The 17632-nt window shown below is 43.1% G+C and overlaps 1 pseudogene; it reads left to right on the top strand.

Moving 5' to 3' along the window:
• The first annotated feature begins 817 nt into the window (after window positions 1–817).
• LOC124778491 lies at window positions 818–935 on the top strand (annotated as a pseudogene).
• Window positions 936–17632: the final 16697 nt, after the last annotated feature.

Here is a 17632-nt window from a genome sequence, read left to right as displayed (position 1 = left end):
TTATTTAGCTGGCTGTATTGGCTCTTTGATGTGTTGCAGTAGTTCGAGGAATGAAGATTTTTTGTGAGGTAAGTGACTTATGTAATATATAGGTTATTGTTAGAATTTCTACTAATTTTGGGCCATTCTTTTGTATTAATTATTTGAAGTCAGGTTATCAATTTTAAAGCAGTCAGATCGCGTTATCCTGGAATATTGTCAGTAATTAATGAATAGGAAAAGTTTGAGTTCTGTTTCTCATGGAAAATTCTGTAGGTCAGTGTTGAAATGATAAAGACAAGCAAAGTGACAATATATCCAATTTCACTCAACGGTTTAAAGCATTGAGTAAGCACCCAGCAATATAAACAGAAAATTTAAATAAATAAGTTTCAATTTGTCTGTCATTTATAAGAAACGGTAAAAGAGGAAGCAAATTATGGTAATAGTAATAAACTGAACAAGTAACAGTAGTTCAGTCATAGTATACTATAAAAATAGGAAGTAGCTGATCTGCTGTCTATGTCTACATAACATGCCTTTATCTGCTAGTAGCTATTGAAATCGAATAAATTATCACGAAAAATAATGTCCTTCGGCCTCAGTTTTCACCCTCTGGCACTGATTATTCGTAACGCCCAAATATTGGTATGATCCCCGATTAAAACATGATTTTTGAACAGAGTTTCAAAAAATTATAATCAATAGGAGTACACTTGTGATTTTTTGTAGTATCCAATCACTTACCACTTTTCGAGAAAAGCAGTGAGCGGTGGACGCCTAAGTTTTCTATTATTTGCCTACTTAATTTAATATTTTAATCTTATTTACCTTGAAAGGCAACGGCCTTGCCGCAGTGGATATACCGGTTCCCGTCAGATCACCGAAGTTAAGCGCTGTCGGGCGTGGCTGGCACTTAGATGGGTGACCATCCGGGCCGCCATGCGCTGTTGCCATTTTTCGGGGTGTACTCAGCCTCGTGATGCCAATTGAGGAGCTACTCGACCGAACAATAGCGGCTCCGGTCAAAGAAAACCATCATAGCGACCGGGAGAGCGGTGTGCTGACACCACGCCCCTCCTATCCGCATCCTCCACTGAGGATGAGACGGCGGTCGGATGGTCCCGATGGGCCACTTGTGGCCTGAAGACGGAGTGCATTTACCTTGAAACTGAGAGAGTAAAATTTTTTCAATCTTTGCTCTGTTTGTAGGTTTTTTACAGGAAGTAACAGGAATAAAGAAACTGAAAATCTGTTATTTTAGAAATTGGTTATTTTGAGCGGTTTTAACGGTGAGGGTAAACTGGCTTTGGGAAAATCTATATAACCCAAAACTGGTTCTTTCAGCGATATCCGTCATCCTTATGTTGCGGGGAAAGATCTTACACGGTGCTGACAACATTTTGAGCTCGTGCTACTTTTTGACCACTTGCTATGATGCAATGACGCACGGAAGTAACAAGGTATCTCGAAAGTGCGTGACAGCAACGTTCATGTCCACATACTACACTTGGTTGTAGCAATGCATATGAAATGAAATGAAAGCCAGGGTCAAATAATATGCAGTTTACTGCAGAGTGGCTAATGCATTGCCACACAGTGTTAGATTGTACTGACAGGCAGCTGTGGTGAAATTTCTACAGTTATTGCAACTAAACTGTAAAAAAGTGCTGGAAAAAAATACCAGGCGCTTCAGATCTCATACTCTAAGGTAAAAACTACTCCATGAATAGGAATGAGTAGGTTTTAACAGACAAACGATGTTCCCCATTGCAAGTGCGCTGTGATCTCGTCAGCAGCTGCAGAACCCAGCTTTTTAGTGTATAAATCTTGCTAGCTAATAGCCGATGACATTTCACGTTCGATTACCCGACAATGACATTGTAGTTCAGCTCAGGTTAAGGTCAATTAAAAACGTTACTTACAGCACTGAAGCCCTTATTGTATTATATTAAGTTTATGCTTAAGGTATTGATTTATAATGGAATTTTCAAGCGTTTTACTATAAGACAATTTTCTTCATTTTTAGTGCATTTTCTTATAATTTAACTCATTTATTAAAGTCTTTTACAACATTTTAAGGACATTTTTAAACTCTTTTGAAACATCAACATCGAGGCTCTAGCTACAAGTGTTCTCATAGCGGTTTTGATGTTGAAACCTCGAGCACTTTAAATTCTACAACTAAGGAAAGAGAAAAGGTAGTGAAATATAGATCACATAACCATCCAAAACATTTTCCAGCAGAGTGAGTTCCTGTGCACTTTCTACATCTCTGCTTTAGTGTAAACGTCCGAAAAATGAATGTGTAACCCATGACTGGTTAGTTTCGAGTGAACATCAACAAGCATTATTTTGTTTCCCTTGTCATCTTCCTTCCAGTCAGACTGAGACAGTTCGTTCACACTTCTTTTCAAAATCAGGATATTCCTATTAATTAACATAGAAAAAATTATATGACAGGACACTAATACATGAGTCTAGCAATCTTCATAAAGAATGTTCCTTCACATGGCGAAACTCTGAAATTTAATTAAAACGCTTTGTACTAAGTCCAAGGAATTAAGAAACAGACTGAAAACGAAATCTACATTTGGAAATAGCTGCTAATCGATTACTTGATGTGGCATTATATCTTAGTCAAAGAAGCCTGGCCTTCAGAAATTCATCTCGTACAATAGGAGAGCAAAATTTCTTCGGGGTATTAGAGCCCTTGAGTCACTATGATCTAGTTTTTGCAAAACGTACCAGCAAGATCAGAGGTGAACATGAAGCAGTAATGCATTTACGAGTGCATTATCTGTCTAGTGATACTCAGTACGAATTTATTTCAAGTAGTGCCCATCTTGTCGGGAGTGCTGTCTCGAAAGAGAGAAAACACGAAGAATTTATCAAGTATTGATGATGCAGCTTTTAATTAAACTCGTGTTGAAAAGACAACATTCATCCTGCATTATATTTACTTCAATTGGGAAATTGATAAATATGAAATAATTCAACTGTTTTTGAAATAATATATTGTAATCAGAAAACGGAAGTTGCTACTCAGTACGTAATCCGATCAACACTTGTGAAACACTCAATTCCTATCAGTGAGAACCGCAGACAAGTTATGATGATGAAAGTAATGTGAGTGGGGGCTATGAAGGAGCTCAGGCACATTTTCTTAAGTAAAATCCTCTTGCAAAATTTTCTCCGTGTGGTCGTCATAGCCCTAAACTATGTGTAGTACATGGCAGCTCACAGTTGTCATGAAGTTGATACTTTTTTCGGAGTGATTGAACAACTATTCAGGTGCAGTCCGCTACTAAGGCAAATTCTGAGTCAGTGTATTGGATATTCTTCATATACCATGTCTGACACCCACTGGAGTGTTTGAGTTTATGTAAGACCAATTGCAGCTGACTTGGATAAGATTTACAATGCTTATGAAACTCTCAGTAAATTAAATTGGTCATCTGAAACACGTTGTGTGGATGGGGCACCAATTGACTACAGAAGCAAATTATGCAAGTACAAAATGTTATCACTGATGAGAGCTTGCTAAATGATTTAAAATATCTTCACGAAAATCGGGACATTATTCTCTCTGAATCCAAAGTTTTTGACAGTACGATTAATACTGATCCTGAATTTCCAGATGCGCACACAAAGGAAAGGAAATCCTTTCGTAATGAAACCAGAAATGAACTGAGAGATGCGAATTCAGAACATGTATTAAAGGTAAATGTTTTTTTATGTCATTATTGACATTTTAGTGTCTAATTTGAAGTCCCAATATGAAGCAATGAATATTTTACATGACTCATTTGGGATTATATGGAAATATTCGTGGATGACTGACGATCAGATCTCTGAGGCATGCAAGTTATTTGTCAATGAATACCATAATGATGTGACAACAGATTTAGAAGAATAAATCACATGTTTGAAAACAATTCATGCTTCAGTCTTTGGAGACATTGCTTTTGAAGGATCGGACTCTTTTAAAATGTCAAGCTTATTTCCGAATGCAGGTGTAGTTTTGCGAATCTTTTGCACTCTTCCATAGACTGTAGTTCAAGGAGAAGGATCATTCAGCACTCTCTTCTGTTAAGAACTATCTACAACAGCTACGAATCGACAGCCTCTCACAGATTTGGAGACCTTGGCAACTATATCTAATTTGGTAAGACAACTGGACTCTGACTATGTGATTCGAATACACTCCTGGAAATGGAAAAAAGAACACATTGACACCGGTGTGTCAGACCCACCATACTTGCTCCGGACACTGCGAGAGGGCTGTACAAGCAATGATCACACGCACGGCACAGCGGACACACCAGGAACCGCGGTGTTGGCCGTCGAATGGCGCTAGCTGCGCAGCATTTGTGCACCGCCGCCGTCAGTCTCAGCCAGTTTGCCGTGGCATACGGAGCTCCATCGCAGTCTTTAACACTGGTAGCATGCCGCGACAGCGTGGAAGTGAACCGTATGTGCAGTTGACGGACTTTGAGCGAGGGCGTATAGTGGGCATGCGGGAGGCCGGGTGGACGTACCACCGAATTGCTCAACACGTGGGGCGTGAGGTCTCCACAGTACATCGATGTTGTCGCCAGCGGTCGGCGGAAGGTGCACGTGCCCGTCGACCTGGGACCGGACCGCAGCGACGCACGGATGCACGCCAAGACCGTAGGATCCTACGCAGTGCCGTAGGGGACCGCACCGCCACTTCCCAGCAAATTAGAGACACTGTTGCTCCTGGGGTATCGGCGAGGACCATTCACAACCGTCTCCATGAAGCTGGGCTACGGTCCCGCACACCTTTAGGCCGTCTTCCGCTCACGCCCCAACATCGTGCAGCCCGCCTCCAGTGGTGTCGCGACAGGCGTGAATGGAGGGACGAATGGAGACGTGTCGTCTTCAGCGATGAGAGTCGCTTCTGCCTTGGTGCCAATGATGGTCGTATGTGTGTTTGGCGCCGTGCAGGTGAGCGCCACAATCAGGACTGCATACGACCGAGGCACACAGGGCCAACACCCGGCATCATGGTGTGGGGAGTGATCTCCTACACTGGCCGTACACCACTGGTGATCGCCGAGGGGACACTGAATAGTGCACGGTACATCCAAACCGTCATCGAACCCATCGTTCTACCATTCCTAGACCGGCAAGGGAACTTGCTGTTCCAACAGGACAATGCACGTCCGCATGTATCCCGTGCCACCCAACGTGCTCTAGAAGGTGTAAGTCAACTACCCTGGCCAGCAAGATCTCCGGATCTGTCCCCCATTGAGCATGTTTGGGACTGGATGAAGTGTCGTCTCACGCGGTCTGCACGTCCAGCACGAACGCTGGTCCAACTGAGGCGCCAGGTGGAAATGGCATGGCAAGCCGTTCCACAGGACTACATCCAGCATCTCTACGATCGTCTCCATGGGAGAATAGCAGCCTGCATTGCTGCGAAAGGTGGATATACACTGTACTAGTGCCGACATTGTGCATGCTCTGTTGCCTGTGACTATGTGCCTGTGGTTCTGTCAGTGTGATCATGTGATGTATCTGACCCCAGGAATGTGTCAATAAAGTTTCCCCTTCCTGGGACAATGAATTCACGGTGTTCTTATTTCAATTTCCAGGAGTGTATCTGCTGAACAAAAGACTCACAAAATGCCATTTACAGTGTTGTAGGCAGATAGGTTATAGTAAACTACTAGTTGCACGACTTAATTGAGGTTTAGATGCTGCCTGTTTTCTGAAATGTGTGGGCAGGTCAGGGAACGTGTGGCGAGATGGTAGGGGTCTCCTGACAAAACACCCCACACCGCAACATTACTGACACAGTTATTAGTCAATGTACAAATCAGTATAATACTCAGCTTTATATTTTACAGTGATGTAAAAGTAAATTAAATCAATACATAAAATAAAATGAAATGGAGTGTATGTACTTTTACAATAATTCATAACGCAGCAGCATATGAAGTCGAATTTGTAAGTTCATAAGTCATATCAGTTTTCTGTCTTGTTGTGTAGGTCTTGGTCGAGCTATCATCAAGTTCGCCATCTGTGGTAGCCTTCGGCTCCTGCTAACTATCTTCGTCACTGATTTTCAAATCAATTTTTATTACTATTTTTTTTCAGATTCCTACTCTATGAAAGCGTTATAGCACTGGCGTTTTTTCTCAGTATATATTTAACATTTTCACATTCATTCATGTTACAACAGATAGCCAACCCTATTCCATACCTTAGAAGAATTCAAGACTGGCAGGAAAAAAAATCACTTATCCAACAGACATTAACAGATACAAGCTCCAAAGTTAAATTCATTGGAGAAACGTCAGAAGCATTTCATATCGGTGCCGATGTTCGGCAGGGAGGTTAACCCACCCCATTACTTTTTAACTTGGTTCTGAAAAAATTCTGAGGCCACGGAAAAACGAAATAAAGGGAATTCACCTCGGGATTAAGAAAGAGCAGAGAATTATAGTGAAGTGTGTAGCTTTCGCAGATAATCGAGTCATTCTCACCACCAATAGAGATGAAGCCGGACTATACTGGAGAAGCTTAACGAAATCTCACAGAGAAATGGGATGCAGGCCTGCAGGTAATCTTCCTATGACAACTCTGTGCAGGATAATGGCACAAGTTATGCACTTCAAATATCTAAGGGACATCGTCCAACCATCGGCACTGAAAACAGTAGACAATCATGAAACAATCTCCAAACTACAGAAAGCAAATAAGCTCACATGGAATCACTAGAGATTAAAAATCTATTTCTGTGAAAGCAAAACTAAGTAGTTGTACCAGAAGCACTCTATACTGCACAAACTACAGTGATTCTTGGTCATACAAAGGAAAGAGAGAGTGAAAAGAATGATGGGAAATTTTAAGGAAAATATTCAGACCTCTCTTTCGTGAAGGGATCTGCATAAAGAAACCATTAAGATACACTACTGGCCATTAAAATTGCTACACCACGAAGACGACGTGCTACAGACGCGAAATTTAACCGACAGGAAGAAGATGCTGGGATATGCAAATGATTAGCTTTTCAGAGCATTCACACAAGGTTAGCGCCAGTGACGACACCTAAAACGTGCTGACATGAGGAAAGTTTCCAACCGATTTCTCATACGCAAACAGCAGTTGACCGGCGTTGCCTGGTGAAACGTTGTTGTGATGCCTCGTGTAAGGAGGAGAAATGCGTACCATCATGTTTCCGACTCTGATAAAGATCGGATTGTAGCCTATCGCGGTTGCGGTTTATCGTATCCCGACATTGCTGCTCGCGTTGGTCGAGATCCAATGACAGCTAGCAGAATATGGAATCGGTGGGTTGGCGAGGGTAATACGGAACGCCATGCTAGATCCCAACGGCCTCGTATCACTAGCAGTTTAGATGACAGGCATCTTATCTACATGGCTGTAACGAATCGCGCAGCCACGTCTTGATCCCTGAGTCAACAGATGGGGACGTTTGCAAGACAACAACCATCTGCACCAACAGTTCGACGACATTTCCAGCAGCATGGACTATCAGCTCGGAGACCATGGCTGCGGTAACCCTTGACGCTGCTTCATAGACAGGAGCGCCTGCAATATTGTACTTAACGACGAACCTGGGTGCACGAATGGCAAAACCATTTTTTCGGATGAATCCAGGATCTGTTTACAGCATCATGATGGTCGCATCCGTGTTTGGCAACATCGCGGCGAACGCACATTGGAAGAGTGTATTCGTCACCGCTATACTGGCGTATCACCCGGCGTGATGGTATAGGGTGCCATTGGTTACACGTCTCGGTCACCTCTTGTTCGCACTGACGGCACTTTGAACAGTGGACGTTACATTTCAGATGTGTTACGACCCGTGGCTGTACCCTTGATTCGATCCCTACGTAACCCTACATTTCACCAGGACAATGCACGACCGCATGTTGCAGGTCCTGTACGGGCCTTTCTGGATACAGAAAATGTTCGACTGCTGCCCTGCCCAGCACATTCTCCTGATCTCTCACCAACTGAAAACGTCTGGTCAATGGTGGCTGAGCAACTGTCTCGTCACAATACGCCAGTCACTGCTCCTGATGAACTGTGGTATCGTGTTGAAGCTGCATGGGCAGCTGTACCTGTACACACCATCCAAGCTCTGTTTGAGTCAATGCCCAGGCGCATCAAGGCCGTTATTACGGCCAGAGGTGGTTGTTCTGGGTACTGATTTCTCAGGATCTATGCACCCAAATTGCGTGAAAATGTAGTTACATGTCAGTTCTAGTATAATATATTTGTCCAATGAATACCTGGTTATCATCTGCATTTCTTCTTGGTGTAGCAATTTTAGTGGCCAGTAGTGTAGACCTGAAAATACATAAAAACAATAACAGGCACCTTTAGAAAGAGAAGCATGAAATTTTATGGACATGTCACCAGGATGAACAAGAACAGGCTCACAAGGCAAATCGTTCGGGCAGTGAACACTAGCAGAAACAAGACAAAATGGATCAATAAAACAGAAGAAAACATTAAAGAACTGGAAACCACACAAGACAACATAAACATTCGATATGTATGAGTGAGCATGTAAAATACCACTATCATACTGTGAAATTTCAGTACAAATTACTGTAGCGGCACCACTGTTCAGCAATATTCTGAGCACAAGTTACAGCCAGGTGCAGGCTGGGTTGCAGTGAGTTACGCGTACCAACAGTTGCGAACTAGAACAGAGGCCACAGAGCCGTCATATTGCGGAGAGAGTGTAGGTAGCAGTTTTGCATGTCACAAATCACAGACAGAAGGGGCCTGCTGGCCAACCTAGCATATTAAGAGTACATGACATGGAGCAGCGCATGTAGCAAAACAGAGGTGCATAGCTATGTATAAGTTGGTGCAGGTTTCTAACGTGATTGACTCAAGTGTGGAAGCTCTCCTGGACAGCAGGGCATGTCACACCATCACCTACACGAAGCAGCAGATAGGGTGCCAGCGTTCCAGTCCATGGTGGGTCGCTGGTTCGGCCCTCTGAGGCCAGTGGCGGGCCACTCCGTGGCTTGCTACCACGGGCAGGCATCCTGGCTTCCAAACCACGCCAGAGGCATCCCAAGGCGAGGGCCACAGGTTCGGATGCCAGATCGTGGGCGCTTGTTGCCGCCGCTGTCTCAGCCGCACTGACAAGAAGCACGCAGCTGGCTGCCTGCAGCTCGCACGGAGTGACGCTGAGTCGGCAGGGACACAGACCACTGAGTCGACTGCTGACATCCTGACGACGACGCAACTCGAGGCAGCCATTCCCCCACGCCAAGCAATTTTTCAGACAGTGAAGTGGTGTCCTCAGCATTGCGGGACCTAGTGATGCAGACTGAGGGGAACACTGCACTGTAGTTGGAAACAATAAATTTGGAAAGCTCAGATGATTCTTAATATGGTGCCTTCTACCTCTTCCTGCTACATTTGGTCATCCTGATATATTCCCAGGGTAACAGGGTAACAAGGGTAACATATCTGTTACTTGTTCTGTGTTATGTACTACTACAAGAAAGTTTTTGATAGCTTTTCTTTTGCACATTGTGGAAAGGGATTTTAGTCCAGTTGCTAAACGTTTTTCAGATAAAAATAAGAAATTGACTCAAAATAACTGACCCAAGGTGATTTAATGTTATATATAACTAGATTAAAGCCAGACACTGAAAATTTGCTAATAAAGCTTGGGTTCATCCGTCCCATTAAAAGCTTTTTTTGTATTAATTTCATTAGATTTGCATTCCATGTCGTTTGAATTAATAAACGTATAAAACTCAACACTTTTATTCCCAAGTTTTTCATTCTGTACTTCTACCATTAAAATTACCAAAGAGCAAACACAGTATCAGCGGTCAAAAACGCATTGAAGTTGATAAGTTTGTAAATATGCAATACACGAGAAGACCCAAAGCAGAAAAACAGTATCAAATGCTCTACGAGACAAAAAATTTTGAGGACCTGTGCTCCAGACTGATTTTCAGGTTACCGCCGTTTTGTGTTCTGAGTATGTAGTTGTTTTTGATTTATTTGTGTTTGTTTCCACAGTACCATTCAAATTATGTAGTATCAGTTTTGGTTGGGGCTCAGATTTATTAATGACATAGTGTAAGGCAGTTCAAATGAGGAATCGGTGCTAAGTTTGAGATCCTTCAGACTGACAACGCCGGTTGTGGGAAAATTCGAATGATCTTGTGTAAAAATTTCGCCAGAAAAATACCTATGGGCACACTTTTATAACATGGAAGATATACTTCGCACTGAGGAGAAAGCAAGTGATCTTCTATGAACGAAAAATTCAGGGAGTTGGTAGATGCCCAGACTGGATAGCAGGTAGCGTTTAATGGTTCATCATCCTTGTCCATTGCAAGGTCTGTGCAAGTGTAAAAAACAACAAACGTTTTGCATGTGGTCCGCTCCCGTCATACATACAGGATGACAATTATTGAATTACATGAAAATATGGGTAGATCACATAACTAATGAGGAAGTATTGAATAGGATTGGGGAGAAGAGAAGTTTGTGGCACAACTTGACTAGAAGAAGGGATCGGTTGGTAGGACATGTGTTGAGGCATCAAGGGATCACCAATTTAGTATTGGAGGGCAGCGTGGAGGGTAAAAATCGTAGAGGAAGACCAAGAGATGAATACACTAAGCAGATTCAGAAGGATGTAGGTTGCAGTAGGTACTGGGAGATGAAGAAGCTTGCACAGGATAGAGTAGCATGGAGAGCTGCATCAAACCAGTCTCAGGACTGAAGACCACAACAACAACAACATGAAAAAAACGCAAGTTGGTTACAAACTTCGGCGTGCACACGCTTTATTCAACATGTAAACGTCACTACACATATTCAGATTTAGGTTATGATATGTTCGGTATGCCTGCCATCATTGGCGATGATGTAGAGCAGACGAATAGCTAAATTCTGTATGACCCGCTGAACTGTAGGAACATCGATGTTTTCGATGACCTCCTGAATGACTATTTTCAGCCCAGCAATGATTTTGGTTTTATTGCAGTGCATCTTGTCGTTAATATAACCCCATCTTGCTACGATGTGATCGAGATCCGTCTTGCATGAACCACATCTTGTCCAAATCAGGGTCACTTTGGATAATGTAGATGAAATCATCTTCGAAAACCTTCAGTACCATTAGGTAATCACCATGCTATCAAGGAATATCGCACCGATTATTCCGTGACTGCACATTCCGCACCAGGCAGTCACCCGTTGAGGCTGAAGGAACTTATCGATCGGGAAATGCGGGTTCTCAGTCCCCCAACTGCGCCAATTTTGCTTATCAGCGAATCCATCCAAATTAAAGTGGACTTCGTCGCTGCTAAACCGAACCATAATGCGCATACAAATTCCCATCATGCCCCGCGACCAGCCGTGCAGTTTCAACGTCCTCAGAAGTTATCACGATTTTATTTCATATAGTTCAATAAATGTCACCCTGCATATAAGGCGCGGAAATTTAGACACAGGAGGTACTCGGTAGCGAATTAAGCCGAGTCTGCTTCGTTCGATACCCTGATCTACGTGAGATTGCGAACTTACGGACTTGGAATGTTTTCGGCAGGCAACAAAGTGCTTCTAAAATTTTACCGCGAGTTTCGGTCTGTGTCTTTGCCGAGTTCAGCCAAGTGCATCCTTCAGAGTAATTCTGTATTGTGAACTATACGTCCAATTTTTAACTTTCAAGGGCGTGTTGGACGCTGATTTTGTGGGGTTTTAAATAATTTTGATTAGACGCTTTCAAGTGCGGTAGTTTGCACATTTTCGCATGCATTTCGTTCCGAGCTAAGTTACTCGCTGTGGTAATATTAACGAATTTCGGTAATTTACGAACATTGGTGTTTAAAGGCGAGCTAACATTTTATAAGAGCTTTACTATTTTACATTCTTCAACTGATGGAATGTAAGGATCTTGACTGATTTGATATTGGATTGGTCCGTGTAAGAAATAATGCACTCTATAGAAGAATATATGAATTATTTGATCACAAGCTGTGTTTTTCGTTGCAGCCCTACGTCATTATCCTCATCCTGTTCAATACACTTCAATGCAAGCCTGAATGTTCGGACTAGGCATAATGTTTTGCCATTTCTCCCTGGGCCCTTGTCGTAAGTTACTCAGCATACATCTCACCTCTATAGGGATGTTACAGACGAACTGATCGAATAAACATTTTTAATAATAATAATTTCGGTTGCATTCCGTAAATATTTGTATTAGGTTGGTACATAACTTCTAAGCGTTTTTGTTCTGAATTTTGGTATTCGAGTTGCTACAATTTTATTTGTCGATTGTCATTTTTTAATTACAGTTCACGGTTGCTGTTTGAGATAACATATTGTCGTTTTATCATTTGGAGATACTGAGTGGAACTGTGGATGCTAGAAAATAGAGTAACACGTGGAGAAATTGGGACATTTCCGACTTACTGGTTCAAATGGCTCTGAGCACTATGGGACTTAACTTCTGAGGTCATCAGTCCCCTAGAACTTAGGACTACGTAAACCTAACTAACCTAAGGACATCACACACATCCATACCCGAGGCAGGATTCCAACCTGCGACCGTAGCTGTCGCGCGGTTCCAGACTGTAGCGCCTAGAACAGCTCGGCCACTCCGGCCGGCTTCCGACTTATTCTTCTGTTTGACTTGAATAGAGGGGTGACAGCAGCGGAAGCAGACAGAAACATTTGCGCCTTGTATGGGGATAGTGCCATTGGACAGAGCAGGACAAGAAACTGTTTTTTTTTTCGTTTTATGGAGGCTCGTTTTGACATTAGTGACTCTCCACGTTCAGGAAGACCTTCGGGGTTTGATGACGATCGTTTAAACTTCATCCACAGTCATCAACCTCATTGTACTCAAGAAGTGGCAGACGTGATGAACTGTGATCATTCCACCTTCGTGCGACATTTGCATGAAATATGGAAGGTTCAAAAATCGGATGTATGGATAATGCATGCTCTAGGTCAAAATTATAAAAATCAGTGGGTGCGTCATCAATTGGCTCGTGAACAACAACGACCTATCCTATCGCGTATGTTTATTGGTGACGAGAAATTGTTTCTTTATGCTAACATATAAAAGAGGAAGAAATGGTGAGCCCAAGCAAAGCAGCATCTCTCCACGCATCTACCAAAGATAATGTTGTGCATCTGTTGGAACAGAATCGGTGTGGTGTACTACAAATTGCTTCTCCGAGGTGTAGTCATGACTACTGACATTCACTGCAAACAACTGAGACGTCTCGCAGACGCAAATGATTAGCTTTTCAGAGCATTCACACAAGGTTGGCGCCAGTGGCAACACCTACAACGTGCTGACATGAGGAAAGTTTCCAACCGATTTCTCATACACAAGCATCAGTAGACCGGCGTTGCCTGGTGAAACGTTGTTGTGATGCCTCGTGTAAGGAGGAGAAATGCGTACCATCATGTTTCCGATTTTGAAAACAATTTAAAACGTCTGGTCAATGGTGGCCGAGAAACTGGCTCGTCAAAATACGCCAGTCACTACTCTTGACGAACTGTGGTATCGTGTTGAAGCTGCATGGGCAGCTGTACCTTTACACGCCATTCAAGCTCTGTTTGACTCAATGCCCAGGCGTATCAAGGCCGTTATTGCGGTCAGAGGTGGTTGTTCTGGGTACTGATGGCTCAGGATCTGTGCACCCAAATTGCGTGAATATGTATTCACATGTCAGTTCTAGTATAATGTCTTTGTCCAATGAATACCCTTTTATCATCTGCATTTCTTCTTGGTGTAGCAATTTTAATGGCCAGTAGTGTAGTTTAACATTTCCAGAGTGTAGTACATGTGGAACAATTATTGGGTTATTATAAGTTCGTAGCCTTCAATTGTCAACTCGAATAAAATTATTTTTGGTATTAGGCTGCTTCATTTTGAAACACTTAGTCAACTATACAATGCACGTTTCCACCGTCTTTGCAGCGGTCCTCTTCAGGGAGACAAATACTGCTTGATACCCTATATACCATCCTATTTACGCCCTTAGGTAATACCCAACGTCGCATTCCAGTTCATTGGACGGTTTGAAGTCAAGATGCATTCCGAAGGAGTAGCTGCAAGCTAGGCTATTTGCCTTGCTGCGATAGCAGACAACAGTGAGTTGCAGGAGGCTGCAGCAAGTGCTTGTTTACGCTATTGAAGCCGGGTGGGATAGCTTGCTGCCAGGCTATCAGCAACTTGTAGACGTCCGCCCCCTCCTTCCTGATGGGGCTTTCCATTATTTCTATAGCCTCTCTGACTTTCCACTGTTGCGTTCATGGCCGCTGAGTAAGCACCCATAGTCTAGGTCAGGGGTCCCCAACCTTTCTGAGACCATTACCCCCCGAGTGTAATCTGATATTAGCTAGACCCCCAACCCCTATACCGGCCGGGGTGGCCAAGCGGTTCTAGGCGCTACAGTCTGGAACCGCGCGACCGCTACGGTCGCAGGTTCGAATCCTGCCTCGCACATGGATGTGTGTGATGTCCTTAGGTTAGTTAGGTTTAAGTAGTTCTAAGTTCTAAGGGACTGATGACCTCAGAAGTTAAGTCCCATAGTGCTCAGAGCCCAGCCCACCGCTACCTTATCCCAACTATCAACATTAGCACCTAACTAAACAGTGCAGTGAAAAGGAATTTTCTATGAACATTTATTTAAATGACAAAAGAGAAATGATATTTAGTTTTTGTAGCTGTTTAATTGAACTTTGAAGTAATCAGTCAAGGGGACTGTTGCCACTGCTTACTTCTAACAACGTTTATCACGAAGCAGTTCTCCCTGTATCGTGAGTGCTACCTATAATTCCTTCTAGAAAAGAAGGACAGACACTAGTTACAAAACATGCTTCCTTTGAACCGCTCCTCCTCATACCGACACCTGTTTTACGCACACCGTGCAGCACCACTTAAAGTGAACCAAGTTAAAATGTGTTCCACTATTTTTACTTCTGAAATGATACAAACTGGAAGGGTTAAGAGTATCAATGCTTTGTGCCTCTTCTTTGCCACTAATAACGAAAGTAATAATAATAATAATAATAATAATAATATAATAAATAATAATAATAATATGATGATGTTGATGATACAGGGGTAGGTCCTACAGCAATGTGTCTACCATTAGAATATTGCTGTCTTGTGCTGTCAATTAGTTCAACTGTTCCGATGTCAGTACTGAAACAATTCCCTTTGGAGGAACTACATAGGACCTAGAGAAGGAATTTTCGTGAGATATTTCAGCATGTGTGATGTATGTCTCAATTTTACTGTTTAGTGCATACCACCTTGAGTGTGTACAGGCAGTGGACTGAGTGAGGAAGGATGTTCATACCTTCGTTTCACAAGCTGTAGCTTCCAGTTCATTGGGTCACACGTTAATGCTGGTATTCAGAAAAAAAATTGTTGGCAACTTATGTAATCAGTATGACAGTCTTATGAAGTAGAGGTTATTGTAATGTTCTGAGATCCACAGTCAAGGCGGCAGCTTGACACAAATAAGCTTGCCGTTGGCACAGCGAGTTGTCCGAGATGCCTGAGGTCTAAACTGTCGGCACAGCCAAGTCCTCTCCACAGGCTCCCCAGTCAAGACCAGGGCTACAAGAAAGTCACATCCAGGATAAGTGTCACCACTCATAACAAGAGTCAAGACAGAATACTCTCCGGACCACTGTCTGAATCAGATGAACAGGTTTCTCCTCTCCTCACTTTCCATAAAACCTCGGTAAATTCCGTAAAAGCACTCACGCAACTGCCCCCAAAACGGTTTCATGCCAGCCACAAGACTCCTTGAGATCCTTGTCTCCCCTCTAACTCATCTGCTCTAGCCATCGCCCAATCCTAACCACAGTTAACAATAGTCTTCTCTTTCTGGAGAAGCAGCTAATCCCTGACTAGTAAATTCCCACACAGAGAGGAGAAGACGTTATTCTCCCGGCTCGTTTTTTATACGGCCGCTTTAGGCAGAGTGTTTTGGGTTTACATTTAGCCTTAACGTAAACAACACATTTGTCATGGAGATCATTATCTGGACAATCCAAACGTTACGGTGTGTCCAACCAGTGGCTTCGGATAAACTAAGAAAAGTGCTTTTGTGTCTGTTTCAGAGCCACCATAAATGTTGCCTTCCAATCTACATTGTTTCAAAGGCCCGAGACTTCCCAAAAACTCGGCAGGCAGAGGGATGACACCACCTGATGGCTCCCTTGGTAGCTTCCAGTCCACGGAGAACGTGGAAACTCGTGAATTTTCATAGCCCCCCATCCCTGTTCATACAGGACATTTACGACACTGCCGAAACGCCTTGGCTTGGCGACCTAAATTTCTTTCGCACCCCTGTCCCTGCCGTGGCTAGAGGAGCCCAAAGGTAGATTCAGGTACGCAGTTTTTCTGTCTCTTTGGCCGAAAGTATTGTCTGCATACCAGTGTGAGAAATTCTTGGGATCAGCGCCTCTGATAATTGCTCCGAGGTGTTCCTTTCCCTAATAGCTGCACATGGCTTCCAAGTCCCAAATGTCCACTGCAAGATTTACTGTTAAATGACGAAACTGCCTGCTTGTTCTCAACTCCAAAAAATACTATTTGAAAGAGAGATACCATAAAGGTCCTGCATGCATTAACATCGTTCATGCTTCCATCAGTGCCTGCTTATGTCGATAATTTCCTGTCGCCTCACAAAAATGATGTCTTGGGTGTAAAATCAACAATAAAGAGTAGCCTTTGATGTGAAAAACAGTGGGAAAGTGACTCATCCTCTTTCACTCTTTTCCCCACTGCCGTGGTTTGGGGGCATGCAAACCTACCAAACGGCTTCAAGTTGATGGACTAGCACTAGGATCATGAGCCACACGAGATTTTTATTTCTGTCCCTTTCATTATTTAAAAAAGATGATACTCAGCTTTTGGAAACAAGTGCTCCTTGTTTTGTTTCAGAAATCGACCACTTTCAATCTCAACCAGGGTTGTGAATCTGAACCATCTACGAGAATGTCTACAACCAACAGTCACGATGAAAACAATGCCACTGTAAGGTCACCTACTGCATCTGGGAAATATAATTCTAGTCCAGTGCATCATGCAGGGTCATAAGAATTTAATACAGAATTCAAGGCTTCTAACACGGGCAACTGTAAGGAAGAACCTTGTTTTGCTACAACCTCAGCATTCATGATTGCTACAATAATGTAAGGTACTTTTATTATTGGGACGAGATAACTGCTAGGAGAGGAAGTCATGAAACTGTAAGTTGCATATTGAAACAATTCATCATGAGCCGGCCGCGGTGGTCTCGCGGTTAAGGCGCTCAGTCCTGAACCGCGCGACTGCTACGGTCGCAGGTTCGAATCCTGCCTCGGGCATGGATGTGTGTGATGGCCTTAGGTTAGTTAGGTTTAAGTAGTTCTAAGTTCTAGGGGACTGATGACCACAGATGTTAAGTCCCATAGTGCTCAGAGCCATTTGAACCATTTGAATTCATCATGAGTGACGTTTAGTGCAAGAAACTGGTAGTAATCTCAGATAACTGTTGTGGCCAAAACAAAAAGTGTTCAGTAGCCGCTCTCTGGCTAGAAATAATTGGCAAGCGGGAGTGTAAAACGTGTTGAACATGTTTTCCCT

Source organism: Schistocerca piceifrons, chromosome 2 (genome assembly GCF_021461385.2).
Source record: "Schistocerca piceifrons isolate TAMUIC-IGC-003096 chromosome 2, iqSchPice1.1, whole genome shotgun sequence".
Lineage (NCBI taxonomy): Eukaryota > Metazoa > Arthropoda > Insecta > Orthoptera > Acrididae > Schistocerca > Schistocerca piceifrons.
This window is presented reverse-complemented; position numbering and strand designations above follow the sequence as displayed.